The sequence below is a fragment of the Spea bombifrons genome, chromosome 5, assembly GCF_027358695.1.
Source record: "Spea bombifrons isolate aSpeBom1 chromosome 5, aSpeBom1.2.pri, whole genome shotgun sequence".
In the NCBI taxonomy this organism is placed as follows: Eukaryota; Metazoa; Chordata; class Amphibia; order Anura; family Pelobatidae; genus Spea; species Spea bombifrons.
Genome location: NC_071091.1, coordinates 37,341,517 through 37,361,356, shown reverse-complemented (window position 1 = coordinate 37,361,356; position 19,840 = coordinate 37,341,517).

Below are 19,840 nucleotides of genomic sequence, written 5' to 3'. Positions count from 1 at the left end.
ACACAAAGAAGAATCCAGTCCCATAGCTCACACTACATGATCTGTTATCAGATGTTAATTTATTTGGCTGTGTGAAAACAGGTAGCCAAAGGATGCATGACATTAATGTCTTCAAATGTTCGTGACTCAACCATATTGGGGCACGTGTACATGTGGAAAAAGATAATAATACAAAAGAGTGGGAGACAATTTAATAAATATTTTAAAGAATATGTAGAGTAGTTGCACTCACAAACGGGGCAGATATAAGGAGCTTATCGAGGGTTAAAGTAGACAACAGTTCTTTATTTCTTCTTTAAAATCTATAAAAGTGGACAGAAAACCAAATGGTGCAGTATCTTCATATAATTCTTGATCTAAGAACGAAAATGCACTTACAATAGTTGTGTGTTATGCATATGCGCTTAGGTTCCACTAAAGATCAGATGGCGATGTATATAAATCTCTCAACACGGTTCTCCTCAAGAGAGTTGTTCAGTAGAAAAAAGTTTAAAAATGTCTAAAAAATGAATAAGTTCGTAATAAAAGTAGAGAGATTTTTTGCTTTTACTATGGACTCATACATTTTGTATATATGTGTATATGTTATTGACCTTAGGTCATTATGCTACTATCGGATATAGATGTTTGTATAAACTGTCTACGTGTGCGTTTCCATATAGCAAAACTGGAGCCTATGATGTAAGACAGAACTCATGATTTGACCTGTTTATGCTTCAGTAAGGGATATGTTAAATAGGCCCCGATAATCATAACTGCTGACTATTAAGAAGTGTTTGTTATGTCTCAACCCCTTTCCAGATGGGTATAAATAGATGTGCTTGTACGCAATAAAACCAGAGATCTTATTATTCACACACTTCTGGTGTCTGTGTGCTTGATTCCTCTCGAGCCGCTCGATAAAGATATCTATAGAATTTGGAACCCCAAGGTATAGAAGTACTCGGAAGTTCTCAGACAATAAATTGGTGCTGAAACCTGGGACCTGGCGACATCCACAGCATCCGAACCTCGAGGAAGGATGACCACGCAGTGACGGGGAAACAAAATCAGCTGCAGCACAGTAAGAAGCTTTATTCTTACTCCACTTTGTTTCACCCTCACTGGGAGTTCACCTTCAGTCCCGGTGAGTATTTGGATAAAAAGGCTGGGTCCTGCAATCTATTAGACGAATACCCATGCCTTGTGGACATTCTTGGTATGAGTGGTATGGGTAATGACAGATGTTTGACTTTGGAAATTGTGGGTATTGTCCAGACCGTGGCATTAGGTGATGTTTTTCTTACCTGGCTTTTGTTTAGAATTATCAAAAAGTGTGCAAAAGTGCTCTCCCCTACCAGTTTTACGTGAAGGAGAAGTATTCTGACTTTTATCGTATAATTGTTGGAGGTCACACTGTCTCTGGCCAACACAAAGGAAATTCCTCTGCTGGGGTGTGTTGTTGACGGTGTCGTTCTGTGTCTGACCTGGTATACTGGTGAAATGGGAAATGTGATGAGTAGCCCACTGAGAGGGCAATCCCATTATAAAAAAGCGCTATGAGGATAGTGCGTGAAAGAGAGGGGAATGGAGTAGTAAATGATGTTAAAATATTAAAACAAGCCAGTATGACTGTAAAAACGGTCAGTCTTGATCCTTGTATTAGGGAAAAAGTTAAATCGAAACATTAAGAGTTAACCATGGTCTGAAATCAAAGATGAATGCTTGTCAGCGAGTGTTCTGAGAAGTGGATGCAAGGAAGTAAGAGGAGTGAGTCTTGTATGAATGTTTTAAAATCAGGTACCTGACCAATTATGTACAACTGAAAAAAAGCCGATACAGGATGGCTAAAAGTTGATATTGATATTTATCTTCCCTGTCAGAAGCAGTACCCCCTAAATCTAGCACAGGAGAGAGCTATTGGTCTAAATATATGAAGTAATATCAAGCAATAATTTTTCTGTGAAGGATTATTAGATGTTTATATATATTTGAGAGTGGGAAATAGCAAGCGTTTTAAAGAAATTTAAAACGATGGAAACAATATTTTAGATAGTATGGAGGGAAAAAAATTAAAGTCTCGATTATAGGCTGCACCCGATTATAGGCCGCACCCTAAAAGTTAGGTGCTTTTTTAAAGAAAATTTTTTGTAATCGATTTGCTGCCACTCTGCTCCCCCGAGATATGCTGCCACTCTGCCCCCGCCGACATATGCTGCCACTCTGCCCCCAAGATGTGCCCCCCCTAGACTTACCAAAGCAGACAACTACACAATACGCGGTAACAACTTCTGGTAGTGGAGATTGTTAAAGCACATCGTGCAGACATTCACTAGCTGCGGCGATGCAAGCGTAAACAACCTCCGCTGCCAGCACGTCTGCACGATGTGCTTTAACAATCTCCCGTACCGCCACTTCCCCGTGGAACGTGCTGGCAGGGGAGGCTGTCTCAGCGTATTGGAGAGTAGGATGCAGGTCCCCTGCAGTGCTGCGGGGGATCTGTATCCTAACCCTGCTGCCTGCCCGGCGGTCAGAACTGCATGTCCCGGGCGTCGGGCGATACAAATTGTGCATTCCAGTGCTAAACCCCGAATATAGGCCGCGGGGAAGTGCGGCCTATATTCGGATAAATACGTTTTATATTTTGTTTTTGATTTTTGGAAGGCTGATTGTTGCACCTGAAATCAGTACTAATTTTAATATTTGGTATTTTGGTATTATATTTCTAGCAATTAGCAAATTTGAAAAGGAATCTCCAACTTCACAAGAATGCCTAATGTACATACCTGGGAACTCTCCGTGTTTGACCCGGAGATTGCCAGGTGAGCACTGCTTCATCCGATTCTCCGGGTCAAGACCTGAATCCTCCGGGTCGCAGGAGCTCCCCACCCATTTTTCCTTTAAAAGCCCGCTGACATCACTGTGCAGTCCTGGCTGCGTCTCGCAGGTAGCCGGAGCTCAGAAGTTCCCAGGAATGCTAATGTATATGTTTAAAGTGGAAATAAATATATAGATATATGTCCAAAGGGGAATTGTTAGTAAAGTTAATATATTTGAGTGAATGACTGTGTCCCCTAAGATTTAGAACAGGGTAAAGAACAAATGTAGACTAATTATTAAGAACTAAAATTAACATTTTGGATTTTTGTATCTAAACTTTGTATATTAACCCCTTAAATCCCCTATGGACGTAACAGGACATCCAAAAAACGCCTCTTAAGAAACCCCTATGGACGTACCGGTACGTCCAGCCCTAATTGCAGCGTCAGGGACACATCCCTGCCACTGCACGGGAGATCAGGCTGTTGTTTGATCCGATGTAACAGCTTCCGGCATGAAAGCCGGAAAGCTGTTACATTTCAAACTGCCCGATCACGTGATCGGGCATTCCCTTCTAACATCTAGCCAGTATAACCCTCCTGCCCCCGTTCACAACCCCCAAACACGTTAAGCCATAGGCAAAAAAATTATACAAAAAAATGTACACCTTATAGTATGCTCCCTGGTGCTGGGAAAGTATTGAAAATCTATATAAATTAATTTTCCATCACTTTACCTAATTTTGTGAGGATTCAGATTTTTTTCTAATTTTCGCTAGTTTTTATTAAATTTCTAATTCTAAATTTTCAGCTAATCATTCAACTATGGAATCAAAAGAAAGCTCTATCTCTCCTTGAAAAAAACATTATATAGTTTACATATATTCACTATATACACTATTCACAGGAAAGGAGAATAATCGCTAAACTGACATACCGCAAAAATGGCAAAATTGCTCTGGGACTTGAGGTACCAAAAACCCCTGGTATTGAAGGTGTTAAAGAGTAGTAGATATATTGCAAAATCTGCAGTTGATAGTGGTTCTATCTAGGATTCTTAATTAATATAGTGTTCTCAACTAAGGAGCAGAGTGATTTATTTGCTTGCTCCTAATTTGATGTTTTTTGGTGCTCTAGGAAGTGGGTGCTGGTGTTGTGGTTTTGTAAGTGTTAAATTTGCCTGTATTGCACAAGCAGTAACAGGGAGGGAGAGATTTTGCAGCTTCCTTCCCCGTAACCCCCCCCCCCCCACACACACACACACACACACACACACACACACAGGAACATTCTTCCAGACTAGCTGATTATTAATTAGGAGTTTGTTAAAGCGGTGCAAAGGGGAACTGGATATTTATCTGATGCAGAAAGAAGCAACTATATATGTTTCTGGCGCTAGTTTCAAACTGTTGTCTCTGGATAAGGTCAGCATCTGAATATGTGTAACCGTTATACAACTGCCTAGGTACGGAACCATTTGTGCTGACCTCCCAAGCCGAAGAAGCATTTCATGCTTTAAAATTTTTGGTGACTTCAGCTCCTGTTTTGGGTTTACCTAATTATGACAAACCATTCGCTATGTACTGTATAGAACAAAATGGTTATGCAACTGCTGTCCTCACACAGCAGCACGGAGATAAGCCTAGACCTGTTGCTTACTATTCTTGTCACTATTTATACTCCACATATATATATACATAGTATACTGAACCAAGTAAAACCAAAACACCTCCATGCTGACAGACATCTGCACATGGAATGTGCTTTTTATGTCTAATAGTTAAAACCAGCTTCATTGCTCTAAATTCAAAAGGGGGAGTACAGGAAAGGAGGATAAAGTGAAGTGTATGGGCCACATGATTGCATTGTGGTTGTGTCGCAGGAAATAGCAGGTTTAAAGAAATATCGTTGTTTAACTCTGATGTTGAGTATTTTGTAGATGGATCCCGTTTTGGAGAGAATTGTGCCTTTTACACTGGCAATAATGTTGTATCCGCACACAAAGTAGTTAAAGCAGAACCACTCGCTCCTCACTGCTCAGCACAGGAGGTTGAAGGCTCTCGCTGGGTCGTGTGTATTGGCCAAGGGTAAGACTGCTAATATTCATACTGATTCCATGTATGTGTTTGGCATTGCACATGATTTTGGACCAATTTGGCGGGAAAGAGAATTCCTGATGTCCACTGGAAAACACTGGAAAAATTAAAAACGCTGAAGCTGTCCAATATCTCATGGACACGTTACTACTCCCAAGGAACTGGGAATCATCCAAGTCACGAGAAAGCAGCTGATCCAATATCTTGAGGTAATGATTTCACAGATAAAGCAGCAAAAGCGGCTGCACGGAAAGCCCTGAAAGCAGAAAGGCTATTGATTCAAACTGCCCAAACAACGGAAGGAATTGAAACCTCAGTTACTATGGATATATTGAAAAGCTTACAAAAGCAAGTAGGCATGGATAAACGAGAATCATGGATTCGACTTGGTGCTATGAGAGAAGAAGATTGTGGAAAAAGAATAATAGAATATGTCTACCTAGGACATTATACCCATTGGTGGCACAGGTAACTCATGGAAGAACGCACTGTTCTAAAATGACTATGATCAATCTGCTCCAGAAAGTTTGGATTGCTCCTGGATTTACAGCCGCAGCCACTAAGTTTACCCAGGGGTGCATGATCTGTGCAAAGCATAATATGGGAAAAACTGTTTTGACTATATTCAGTGACCCAAATCTGGGGTATATGAATATGTGTTGGTGTGTGTAGATGTAATTTCAGGTTGGCCTGAAGCATATTTGGTGGCGAAGGCAACAGCAAAGGCTAGGGCAAGTAAACTCTTGACGGAACTGGTATGTAGATTTGATTCACCCGAAACGATTGAAAGTGATAGAGGCACACATTACACAGGTGAAGTAATGCAATAGGTTTTGTCACAATTAGGGGTAGAACAGGCCTTCCATACCCCTTATCATCCCCAGAGTAGTCGGAAGATAGAGAGATTACATTGAACAATCAAGAATAAGATTCAGAAGGCAATGTTATTTTCCATCAGATATAGTCCTCAAAAGTGCACAGATTTGATGTGATATATAAACATGTATTTGGTTCTATTCCAGACCTGGACGCTAACGATTCTACTCACAAACTACAACCTGGAGATTGGGCAGTGGTAAAGAAATGCCTCAAGCCCAAATTTGAAGGGACTTATCCACTTCCACGTCTGTGTTGTGGGAAGGCAAGCTGGACACATGCCAGTCATTATAAAAAGGTCAACATACCTGAGCACAAGGCTGAGAAAACATTAGAAAGTCAAGTTTTCAACAGATATGTGTTATTGTTTCCGGGGTATGGCTGATCCCAAGTTAAATGAGCATGGTATGACACTGTACTAGGAGTAGCAGGTACAGGGATGGGTATCCTTAATTTATATGATATTGAAATCACAAGAAAAATATTGTCAAGAGTAGAGAGATATATTAATTCTGCTTTGTAATTGCAGGCACAATGGTTGCCATCTATATTTTTGCCGCAGAGATAACTGCTTAAATATGATACGGAAGTTTTACAACTATTTAATATAAGAATATTTGAAACTAAAGAAATCTTGCAGAATATAACTAATTTTGTTAATTATACAGAATGTTGTTTACAGTATCTCTATATGATACAGCAGAAAGACAATGCACAACAGAGCATCCAGAATATGAAAGCATCTTTAATTAGGCGAGTGTTTCCACATGTAATAAATAACGATTTATGATTAGGACATCCCCAGAGTCAGTAGGGTGTGCAGATTTATAGTGTACAGGAAGTTTCCAAGCATATGATATTATGCAAGTAGATATGATGTGTAAGTTCAGTGTTTTGTCAATAGTCGTTGGACCACGGTTGTATTCTGCCCAATATTGGACCCCATATTTTGAAGGTGATCTAATAGATACTAAAAATTCTCATTTTAGTGGTAATTGTGAAAAAGTCAGTGAAGGATTAGTGTGTGGACAGACATCCATAATCAATGGACCCTGTATGGCAAAAGGTTCTATCTCAACTTGTGAGTGGACGATTCACCCACACGATTTTAAAATGTTCATAGAATTGTTATATGTTTGTATGGTCACATAAGGCCATAACTGATATGTATAATCTGACTAATCCAAATGGATGCCTTTGTAATGTGACCGTGTTTCCCTGGCACAATGAAACAATCACTTTTGTCCCTGATGCCGAGATAGCAATTATAGAGTTTGGGTAGTACAATTCAATTTGCTACGGCACATCATTGGTACGATATATTTGCTAAATGGTGTCCTTCAGCAAAAGGGGTTTTGGATTTGGTGATACATCCTCTTATTGTTATTTTTCTACTATTGATTGTATTGAGTGCTATGAATTTCTAGATATCTTGGAAAATTCAAAGGGAATTTACGGTAAGACCTACAACAGATTATATGACTCTGAGTTGCATGTGAGTGTTTTGTCTGCAGGCCAGAAAATAGTGGTGAAGATGTTAAATTAAAGTCCTGCAGAAGTAGTAAGTACTAAGAGATCTTATTCATACACTTCTGGTGTCTGTGCATTTGATTCCTCTCGAGCCGCTTGATAAAGATATCTATATAATTTGGAACCCCAAGGTATAGAAGTACTCGGAAGTTCGCCGACAGCATCGATGGTATCCAAGGTTTGAGGCTCTTCATCATTCCCTGCAGCATAAAAGACGTAAGCATTTTTTGAAAGTAGAGCATTCCTTTCTCTTCTTTCTCTTTTCCTGGTTGATGGAACATCCTGGCTTTTCTTCCATAATTGCTTCAGAATGCATCTCAAAATGAGGTTCTGTAGCAGCTACACATGGCTAAGAAAGAGAAAATGATATGCTTGTGAGTTTTACAATCATTAATTAGATACCCACATGCAAAGAAAGGGACTTTGCAAAAAGAAGACCAAATATATCATTAAATCTACTCAAACACTTCGTGATGTTATAATGTATTCTTAAAAGGGCACTCCAGGCATCATATACAATGTAATTCATATAATAGCTGTTGTACCAATTACATTTTCTGGTTAAATCTGTTTATTTGGGACAAACACAACACTGTAAGGCATCCTACATAAAGCTCAAGTGTCATAATAAAGGTACAATAACATGAATAGCAATTTCCAGCATTTTTTTGTACACAGCCCAATTAAGGAGGCACAGATGATGAAGTGTAGAGTATGTAGACCGAAGTCGAAGGTTTTGGAGCAGTCAGTGTGAACACTCTCCGTGACGTGTAGTAGTGTGGTCGCGATACAGCATCTGGGAATGCTGTTGTTTTTTTGTGTTTTGGAGGCGGAAGGGGAGGGGGGGACAGAGTGGGAGGACGGGTAGGGAGAGAAGAGCAGAAAGAAAGAAGAAAAGAGAAAAAAAAAAAGAAAAGAAAGGAAGCCGAGTGATCCCAGGTAGTAATTTTTCCACCACTTTTAAAGAGCTCCGGAGCATTTGTGATAGTCTCACTGGCGACATGTACCAGTGGGCAAGCACTTTATATGCCTGTTCCTTGGTGACTGTGTTGACCGTGAGTTTGTGTATATTTGCTGTAGCTTCCTCCCAGGCGTCGTCAGGGAACTCCTTCTGAGGTTCTGTATGCCACAAGGCGCGGTATGAAGGGGGATGAGGGAAGGTAACCTCTATGAATTAAACATAATGCGTTGAAATGGAGCCCTTAGTTCTCATGCTGGCAAGGAAGCGTCGTTCGAACGTTGTTAGTGCAGACATGTCGCCTCTCCTGAGGCGGAAGATAGGAGATAGCGGAAGAGTTCAGCAGGGGGTATGTGTTTGGAATCTCTGAGTTCCTGAAAGGACAGCATCTTACCAGCCCTCACCAAGGACCCCAGGCTACAGAGACCGGCATCCTTCCACCAAGGGAATCGAGATGTGTGGTTGCCCTCTGGAAAGAGGGAGTGAAGAAGCAGTGGAGTAAGTTGGGAGACAGAGCCTCTGAGACGGAGCTTAAAGCACCAGGTGCGCCACAAGGCGAGAGCAGCGGCCATGGTTGGCAGAATGGGAGTGTGTAGAGGCAGAGGAGGGTCCAACCCGAGAACGAGTCATATTTGGTGGTGTAGAGCGTAACTGCGCTCAATGTCAACCCATGGCAGAGTGTGAGCCGGGAAGGACCAGGCTTCAAGCTAAGTAGTACAGGTATAGATTAGGGACAGCCAGACCCCCCGCCAATATTGACTTGTACATCATAGCTTTGTTTATCCGGGCGCGCTTGAGACCCCAGATCAGAGGGTATTCATTTTTACGACGTATATGCGGCCGAGCCATGAGATGGGGAAACGGGACCATTGCTCAAGCTCCCTACGAAGAACTGAGAGAAGAGGAGGACAGTTCGCTCGATACAGTGAGTCAAAGTCTCTGGTGAGTCGGATGCCTAAATACTTGAGTTGCGCGGGTTGCCAGGCAAATGTGAAGTAAGTAGCAACTTAGATGAGTCATCTAAGTTGAGGTCCAGAGCCTCACATTTGGATTCATTGATTTTGTAACCTGATAGTGTGTCGTAGAGGTTCGGAAGCGAGATGAGGGGTTAGTGAGGGTGAGTAGTATATCGTCAGCAAAGAGGCTCAGTTTGTATTGGGTGTCCAGGACACGGATGCCTGTGATGTCCGGGTGTTGTCTGATAGCTGCAGCTAAAGGCACAATACAGAGGGCAAATAGGAGCGGAGAGAGCGGACATCCCTGTCTGGTGCCATTGTGGATGTCTAGGGTCGACGACTCACAGTCCATCAGGGTAACTGCTGCAGACGCGTGGCAATATAACGCTTGTATGCCTTGGAGGAAGCCCCCGCCAAGTCCGAACCTCTCCAGGACAGCCCACATGTAGGTCCAGTCGATCCTGTCGAAGGCTTTTTCCGCGTCTAAAGCCAACAACATGGATCCTTGTCGAGTGAGTCTGGCAGACTCTATCAGATCAACGGTGCGGCGGATATTGTCCGGGGCTTCCCTGTCTGGGATGAAACCCACTTGGTCCGAATGCATCAGCGTGGGAATGACCGCCCCCAGCCTGGTTGCCAGTAGCTTCGCGTAGAGCTTAATGTCGGCATTGATGAAGGAAATGGGTCGGTAGCTGCTGCAGCTGGACGGGTCTTTGCCTTCTTTATGAATGACAATTATCTTGGCTCACAACATCTCACTCGGAGGGGGGACCCCGGACAGGAAACCATTGAAGAGCTTAAGCAGGCGTGGGACGAGTAGCGCCTGGAACTGCTTATAGTAGGAACCAGGGAGACCATCTGGGCCCAGAGCTTTGAGGCTAAGGCGGTCCGGAGCTCCTCCTCTGTAAAGGGGCTACTCAGAGAGTCAGTATGGTGCTGGAGAAAGGTCGGTAGGGGGAGGGAGTCGAGGAAGTGGAGCAGGTGGTCTCGTCCTTGAGCATTTCTCTGAGCTTTTTTTGCCATCATACAGAGCCTGATTGTAGTTGGTGAATTGGTTGTCAGTAGGGTGAACCCAGGATTTCTGTTGGGAGTCTACGATCTTGGGGATGTTCTGTGTCTTTCTCTGTGCCCGTAGTCGTCTGGCCAGCATGATGTCGGGTTTATTAGCTTTTTTGAAAAATTTCTGATTGGTAGTGTTGAGGGAGTATAGGATTTGTTTGCTGAGAAGCAAATTTATTTCACCTTTCAGTTGTATAATGTCGTGGAGGGTGTTAGTGTCAAGAGTACGTTTATGGAGATTTTCCAACACCATCAATCGAGACGTGAGAGAGTCCAGAGTTTCCCGATAGAGTTTTTTGAGGCAAGCCGCTATGCGGAGGAAGGAGCCTCTAATGAACGCTTTATGGATCTGCCATATGAACAACGGGTCTGTCTCTGGAGATTTGTTATGGTGGAAGAAGTCTTCTAGATCTCTGACTATTTTCCCTATCACCAGTGGATCGGTGAGCAGGAACTCGTCCAGACGCCACTGCCCCTGCCCCTGTGGAGCGCCCGTTAGGTGAAGAGTGCATTCTACCACTCCGTGGTCTGACCAGGAGATGGGATGAATAGCTGACGACGTCACTGAGTTGGCCAGGTATTGGCCCAGAAATATATAGTCTATTCTGGAATAGGACCGGTGGGGATGACAGTAGAAGGTCTTCGGATGGATGAGTCTCCAGACATCCACCAGCGTGGCAGTCTTCGCAAAATCTTTAAGGTGTTTGGTGTTGAGAGGAGGATGCAGCAGAGGCGAGGGACCAGTGGCGACTCTAGAAACAGTATATAGGGGGGGCACACAAGATACCACAGTCAAACTGGGGGGGCATTAATAATTCCCACCATTAAATCATACCATATACATATATATATATATTGTGACAGTGTGAACCCCAGGGAGATGATTAGCATGGCATCTGAGTACAGCTGCTATGCAGATTATACATATGGGTCCCTGGGGTGGAGCAATTGGAGAGCAGGGTGGGCCAATGCTCCATTCCCCCATTCTGTGGAAACTCCATGCCGGGTTTTCCAGGTGGCAAGAAATCTGCAGGATCCGGTCCGGGATTTCTATGAGGCCGGCGTCAGGCCCAGGTGCTGGGCATTAAAAACCCCTGGAGCCTGATACTCAGGGAGACTCCTGGGGGAAGAGGAAGTTTCCCTGCGCTCCCAGGGCAAGGAGAAGCCCCGTACAAGACCATCCCTGAGCCAAGTGAGGCAATACCTGCCTGGACATTTTGTGTGCTGTCTGGGGGAGGTTTTCCAGAGCCTGGCGTAGCTGGGTCTGGCTGGGAGGTTGAGATAGTAGGTGATAAGGCTGGTCAGTCTCGACCAGCGTAGTTTAGTTAGAAAGGGCTCCAATTGGGAGCTAGGTTTTCTTTTTATGATTTGGTTTTTGGGGTTTAAGCGGTTAAAATAAAGTGCTGTTTTGTTCAAAGCTGCTGTTCCTGACTCTGATTGCCCTAGAGGACTGTGCTTAGGACCCCTAAAAGTGACATGTATGGCCCTCATGCTATAGGGTTTGTCACAATATATATATATATATATATATATATATATATATATATATATATATATATATAGCCAAAAGTAATGTGCTATGGAATGATACTTTTGTTATTGGACAATACAATACTTGATCATTCAACATGGGAAGCCTGAAGCCACAATTTAGTACGACTAATCCTTGAAATCCTTTAAACAACACAATACCTTAACTTTTGCACTAAATGATTTCAGGGCCTAATATTAGATCCTGCTGCTGATATATATATATATATATATATATATATATATATATATATATATATATATATATATATATATATTAGACCCTGCTGCCGGTAGCAGGTATAGATCAACACATTAACACACAAACCCAGCTTTGCATGTATAGATCAATTGAAATTCACTTGTGATCTCAACACTGAAGGTATATATCAAATAAATAGAATCAGACATACAAATCCTGTATTTGCAGGTATACAATAATAATATATGAAACGTAGCATCGCAGGTATAGATCAAATAAATACATGGAAACAGCATTGCAGGTATTAATCAACTGAACAAGACATACAAACCCTGTATTTGCAGGTATACATAAATAATGTATGGAAACATAGCATAGCAGATATGGATCTACAGAATAACACAGAAACCCAGCTTTGCAGGTGTAGATCAATTGGAATTCACATAAAAACACAGCATTAAAGGTATATTTAAAAGCCACTAAATTACAGGCATAGATCACAGGTTGCACACCCCAAAGCAAGCCCTGGCGTCCACACTGCCCACATAGAACCTGGCCAGCACCCAGATAACACACATACGATTTGCCATCTTTGTCCCATATACACCCTGCCTGTGCCATCTCGGTCCCCAAGGCTCAAACATCCTGCTAGTGCCATCTTTGCCCTTCCACAATTATACATCTATGATACACACAAACACATTAACTCATGCTCTCCCTCATTCAGACAATTCATCCACACATTAACTCATGCTCTCCCTCATTCAGACAATTCATCCATTTTAAGAAACTACGCCCCTTGGAGCGTCAAATGAGGGGCTACATGTATTTCTAGGACAAAAGTTGAGTGCACAAATAATGATGGAATATGACGCTTTGGCTAGAAAATATGTTTTTTCTATCCATAGCGACATGTTCATTTGTGTCTAGCGCACTCCAGGTTTGTACTAGAAACACATACAGCCCCTCATTTCATGCGCCAAGGGGTGTAGTTCTTGCAAATGTGTACTTTTTGTGCCATAATTTAACTTCCTACATGAGCAGTAATGCCACGTCAAGGCTTCAACCCTAATTACTGATCATTCACACGCCTTTCATATCTCCATTCACTCGCAGAAGCACACACCATACTTTCTATACATTCACTCACAGAAGCACACACACCATTCTTTCCCCTTACAATCCCAAAGAAATGATGGTAAAGGGAGAAAAAAAAATCACTTTTACAGGGATGATATGGTTACTCACGTACCACACAGGCTAAATGGCTGATTTTAATAATATTTGCAGTTCATCAGGATTTCAAAAATGGCCTCCCTCTACCGTTGGCTAAATTTAACCCCATGATCAAAGGGATCATGGGATTAAAAATTAGTATCGGCCATTTTTAAAAAGGGAATGTGACTTTTTATAGCTATATGATCGCTGTGGTAACATTGGCTACCACAGTGATCATTTAGCTAGAATACTTAAACTTTTTTTTTTTTGACGTTTAACTACTTTATGTTTAAATAATTTTTTTTTACATTTTTTTTAACGTAATTTTTTTAAATTCTTTTTTTACAAGCTATATACCGTTGGGAAGGTGAGATAATAAACTTTCCAACGGTATATGTTGGGGGCCTGTAGCTGCTTAGATGTCTGAGATACAGGCATCTAAGCAGCATGCCCCCATACCGCTTTAACTGACAATTGTCAGTTATTAATAAAGTTGCCCGGTGACGTCATCGCGTCATTGCGCGTGCCGTCACCGGCCGGATCGGGTGGCCCCGGTGATGCCCTTCAGTGTGAGGGGCAGATCGCCGGGGTAGGTGGTGATGGTGGTCCACAGACCTCCATCAAGGTAAGATAGTGCTAGCGACGGCATGGTGCAATTGCCCCCCCTTGCCCCCCTGTAGCGACGCCACTGCGAGGGACCCTTCCTGTCCAGGACTGAGTCCCACAAAGTGTTGAAGTCACCCCCGACTATGATGTGATGATTGCGAAGTGGTAGAAGAATGTCAGATAGGTGTGTGTAGAAAGAGGCAGCCGTCGTGGAGGGTGCATAGACGTTGAGGATAGCCGTCGGTTGGGAGTGCAGCAGGCCAGTCACCAGAATATATCTGCCCCATTTATCCGCTTTGACCGAATGTAGGTAGAAGCCCAGGGAGGAACGGAGAAATATGCTGACTCCGTAGGATGGGTGGCATGGTGGTGTGTGCCATAGTGTTTGCTCCGATAAGTCGGTAGGCACGAGGCTCCATCAAAAGACCTAGAAAGGTTACCAGGGGGTACTGGAATGTCGATCCACCAAAATGGGTTCTCCAGCCCTATAACAGACAATGTAACCTCTACATTAAAATACATATAAAACCATATACATAGCTGAATTCTTAAGAACTTTCCTAGGTCCAAAGCCTGCCTAAGATGGGGTTGCCCAAACACCACTCCAGCTTGCCAAAGGGCAAGCAAAGTAAATTTAACACAAAATATTTTTGTGGTATGTTAAGGCAAGCTTTAAATACAAGTTAAAATGTATACTGTCTCTTCCTTGTCAAGAAAGGCAGTTACATTGTTCTGCACCCAAACTTTTTCATATATTTACCCAAATATTATTGTCACGATCCGTATGTGAGCTGGTAATCGAAAGGTTCCTAATCGCAGAAAAACACCAATCCACATAGGACAAAAATCCAGGCGAGGTACAATAGGGCACGAGCGGAGGCAGAGTCAAAAAACAAGCAAGGGTTAAAGGCAGGCAGCAAATAGTCAATGGTCGGTAAGCGGGAATAGGGTCTGGTACACAAAGGGTGAAAACACAGAGAACGCTTCAGTATAGGAATCTAACTTCAACTGATACTTCAGCAAAGGAAACTGGGACTGAAGCGTCTAAATACGTTCAAATTTGGCGCCAAAATGACGTCAGCATTTGAAACGTGTTGCCATGGCAACGGTGGAGCGTGTCCTACGTTGATTCTGCCGGCAGCTAGAGAGAGACGCGTCTCCCTGGCAACGGAGCGAGCGCCCCCTCCCTCCTGTTAACCTCCGGCTGCAGCTGCGTGGGAGTGTAGCTGGAGAGGCCCTGCTTGCTGCTGTGTCAGTAAGCCGGGAAGGAGCAGAGACGTCAGCGTGGGAACGATGGCGGGGGTAAGTACTTGATTTATGACAATTATACATTAAAGTAGTGTACTATGAGCTCTTTGGCTTTGCAGTTTTTTTTTTTTTGTTTTTTTTAAGAAGTATTTTATTACATTTTATATTGTAAGCACAGAGGGTGAGTTCCAAAAACATGTGGTCCAGATACAGAGGCATAGCGATAACACAGAATTAGCCGCGGACAATAAATCCGGAAACAGGATAGAAATTATCGGCAGGACCATGGTCCGTTACATAGAAGGACCAACCAAGCTCAAAACCAGGTATAAAACCTGATATAGGCAATGGAAAACACCCATAGAGAAAAAAAAGAACAAAGAGAAAGGAAAGAGAAAGACAAGCAAGAAATATAAAGGAGAGAGGAAAATAAAAATAAAGAAGAGGAAAGGGAGAGCCATAGAAAAAGAAGTAAGAGATAGCAGTGCCATCCGTCCACGGTCAGCAGCACAGAGTGCAACCACTCGCGGCCAGCTCACTCAAATCCACGAGATAGGTGCACTTGACGAGGCAAACCGCTCCAGCCAAGGGCCCCAGATGGCAAGAAATAGGTGGGACGTGTCATGCAGGTACGCGGTGATCTTCTCCAGTTTTAGCATACTCCATATTCTAGCCTCAATGTCAGGAATTGAGGGAGCACCCGACTTCCAAATCTTGGCTATCGCAAGACGGACTGCAGTACAAACACGAAATATGAGACGGTGAGCCGGTTTGGTTAGAGTATCCGAGGGGTAATTTCTGCAAAGGAGAGCTGTCCAAGGCTCCGGCTACAAAGACTCCCCAAGAGCCTCGCTCAGCATACGGAAGAAGTGAATCCAGAGCGGCGTAAGCTTGGGACAAGTCCACCAGACATGCAGAGGAGTCCCATCGTCAGTACAGCCCCGGAAGCAGGCGGGAGAGTGCGCCGGAAACATACGATGAAGTCGCGAGGGCGTGAGGTGCCAGCGGGACAGCACCTTGAAGCAGTTCTCCTGCACGAGAGTGCAGGCGGTGACCTTCCAGATATTCTCATAAATCTCCCCCCAGTCGGAGGAGTCAATGGTTTGACCAAGGTCAGTCTCCCAGCTCCGCTCGAAAGAAGGTGGCGTCGAAAACTTGATTCCCAAAATGTGAGTATATAACTGGGAAATTGCTCCACACGGTTTATGAGATTGACGGCTCATATTTTCGTAAAAGGTGGGGACATGGTCAGGATGTCGCTTGAGAAAAAACTGGAGATAATGGGAGAGCTGATGATATCGGAAGAGTTCTGTGGCGGGAATCCCATGTAATGATGACAACTGTTGAAAGGTGTAGGGGCGATTATTCAGGAGCAGATCCCCCACGAAGACAAGGCCTTTAGCAACCCACCATTGGAACGTGCGCACACTGAGGCCCGCTGGGAACTCCGGGTTCTGAAATAACGGAGTCAACCTGGAGCCAACAGCCGTGAGTCGAAGCTTGCGTCGGACCTGAAACCACAAGGTGAGCGAATGTAGGAGGGTGGGGCTGTGTTGAATCGTCGATTTGTCTAAAGCAGGGCACCACATAAGCCAGTGCGGCCGTATCCCGGGACAAAGATCCGCTTCCAAATGGACCCAACGTGCTGGAGAAGGGCTCACGGACACAGACAGAAGCATCGCCAACTGAGCAGCAACATAGTACTCGTAAAGGAGGGGGGCGGACAACCCTCCGGCCGATTTTGGTCGGTAAAGGGTGGATTTAGCCAGCCGACTTCGTCCACCCCGCCAGACGAATCTCTCAATAGCGCTCTGGAGGCTAGTAATATCCTTCCGGTTAATAGGCAAAGAGATGGAGCGGAAGAGATACAGCAATTTAGGTAATAATGTCATTTTCACTGCGTAAATTCTCCCCATAAAGGACAGAGCGTAGGAGGACCACGTGGACAGATCGCGTTTAAGGGTCGTAAGTAATGGCGGGTAATTAGCGGCATACATCTGCGCATGGGAGGGCGTGATGTTAATGCCCAGTGACCGTAAAGAATGGGGTCGCCACCTGAAGTCAAAATTAAGGGAGAGGAGCTTCACGACATGAGAGGGAAGGGACAAATTCAAGGCCTCACACTTGTCAGGGTTGATTTTATAACCCGAGAACTTCCCAAATCTCCCTAACAAATGATATAAATTAGGAAGGGATGTGAGCGGGGACGTCAAAGAGAGTAAGACATCGTCAGCAAATAAACTAAGCTTATAGTCATGTCCACCAATCGTAGGGCCCCTAATGTCAGGGTGCAGGCGGATAGCCTGAGCTAAGGGTTCAATGGCCATCGTAAACAATAAGGGTGACAGGGGGCATCCCTGGCGGGTCCCACCCCGAATGGGAAAAGGCTGGGAACGAAACGTGCCGATATCAACCATAGCGGAAGGTTGGGTGTATAGGGCCTGCGCACCCGTCAAAAAGGCCCCAGTAAAGCCAAAAGCCCTCAGCGTGGACCAGAGATAACCCCAATCCACTCGGTCGAAGGCTTTCTCAGCATCCAGAGACAGAAGCATCAGCGGGACGCCGGTCCTCCGACACGAGTGGATCAGATTTAGTGTACGCTGTCTGGGGCCTCCCTACCCGGGACAAAGCCCACCTGATCCAGATGGACCAGACGAGGTAAGACCGTATTCAGGCGAAGGGCAAGCACTTTAGCAAATAATTTTAAATCAATGTTAATGAGGGAGATGGGCCTATAGCTAGTGCATAGGGACGGGTCCTTACCCCCCTTATGGATCATGACTATCTTGGCCCGCTGCATATCCGAGGATGGGCATGCCTCACCTGTGAGGAACGCATTGAAGAGATTCGTCAGGTGCGGGAGAAGACACTCAGCAAATGACTTGTAATATTTGGCGGTGAAGCCGTCGGGGCCTGGGGCCTTCGGATTCTTAAAGAGCTTCAAAGCCGCTGCCACTTCGTCCACCGTAATAGAATCATTAAGGGCAGCAAGTGCCGTAGGGGTGAGTGAAGGAAGCTTACAGTCCGAGAGGAAGTTCTGCACGTCAGATGCCACCACCGGAGAGGAAGATGCCTTTTTGCCATCATAGAGACGGGAATAATACTCCGCGAACCTATCCGCAATGGCTGCAGGATCAGATGTCAAGGAGCCCGAGCAGGTCTTGATGTTGCGTATAGTCCGGGAACAAGTGAGGCTCGCCAGTCTCCTGGCCATCATAGTATCAGGCTTGTTAGCCTTCTCAAAAAACTTTTGTTTGGTGCGAAGAAGCGCCTTGATGGAGTCCGTAGAGAGCAACAGATTCAGTTGGCCCCTAGTAGCAACAATCTCACGAAGAAGGCAGGGGTCGCCAGAGCGTTTATGAGCAGACTGCAATGTGGACAACTTGGCAGTAAGGTCTCGGAGTTGGGATTGGAGTCGTTTCCGTTTAGCGGAAGTCAGTGCTAGGAATTGGCCCCGAAGGACCGCTTTATGTGTATCCCAGACAGTACTCAATGCGACCCCAGGAGTGGTGTTCTCGGCAAAGTAGTCTGTGAGAGATCGCGTTATAGTCTCTCGTACTTCAGGATCCAAAAGAGCATCATTAAGCTGCCAAAAGGGTCTCAAATTAGGGGGACGAAAATCCGTGAGCGTAATCTCCACCATCGCATGATCCGACCAGGAAATCTCATGAATTTTAGAACTACGGAGCGAGACATTGATTAAGAAAAAAGTAGTCCAGTCTGGAGTACATCGTGTGAGGGTGCGAGTAAAAAGAGTAGTCCCGGTCCGCGGGGTGGAGAAGTCTCCAAGCATCAAACAGTCCAAGAGCCTTAACAAAGTGTTGGAAAGGTTTAAAGAGGAGCTTTGGGCATGTGGAGGCCGACGAAAGCGTCCTATCCATGTAGGGATCCATCACAGAATTGAAGTCCCCTCCGAGAATGAGGCCTCCCGGCGGAACCGTGAGGAGCAGCTGTACAAGTTTGTCGAAGAACGCGGAGCATGGGGGGCTAGGAGCATATACGTTCACTATCGAAACTGGTTGATCGTTGAGCAGACCATCCAATCTGAGAAATCTGCCGTCCAGGTCAGAGGACGAATGAAGGACTCGGAGAGGAAGCCGTTTGTGGATGAGAATGGATACGCCATTGTGCTTGTCCGTGCCGAGGAATGAAAATGCAGAGGAAATCGGGGGTCCCAGTACTGGGGGACACACGTCTTGCGGAAGTGGGTCTCCTGAAGGAGGACAACATCAGCACGTGAGCGGAGATAGTGACGTATTGCCATACGCCTCTTCTGCGGGGAAAGCAGCCCTTTCACATTGTGAGAGACGATCTTCAGCCCGAGCGGAGGCACGGAAGCCATTTGCCAGAAGACCGAGTGGTAGGCGGGGAAAGAAGAGAGAGAGAAGAGAGAAAGAAAAGGAGAAAAAAAAAAAAAAAAGAAGAGAAAACAAGAAGAGAGAACACTGGCGGGACAGACCACCAGGAGAAGAACAATACAGCACAAAGGTAATAGACCCTACAAAGGTACGTCTATAACAGGGTATTACAGGGGAACCTGGATGAGGAGACGGTAAAAGCGCTCCTCTAGCAACAATCAGAACAGGCATATGACATCCATTCAACAAAGTAAACCAAAACAAGGTATAATAAGACTCTACAGCGAATGAGGGACCCCTCATATAAGGAGAGATATGTGCGTGTGTGTGGTAGGGTGGGGGGAAGCTACGGTCCCCTAACAAGGATGTAAGCCGCGGAGCGGAGAGAGCCCTTGTTTTGTTTCC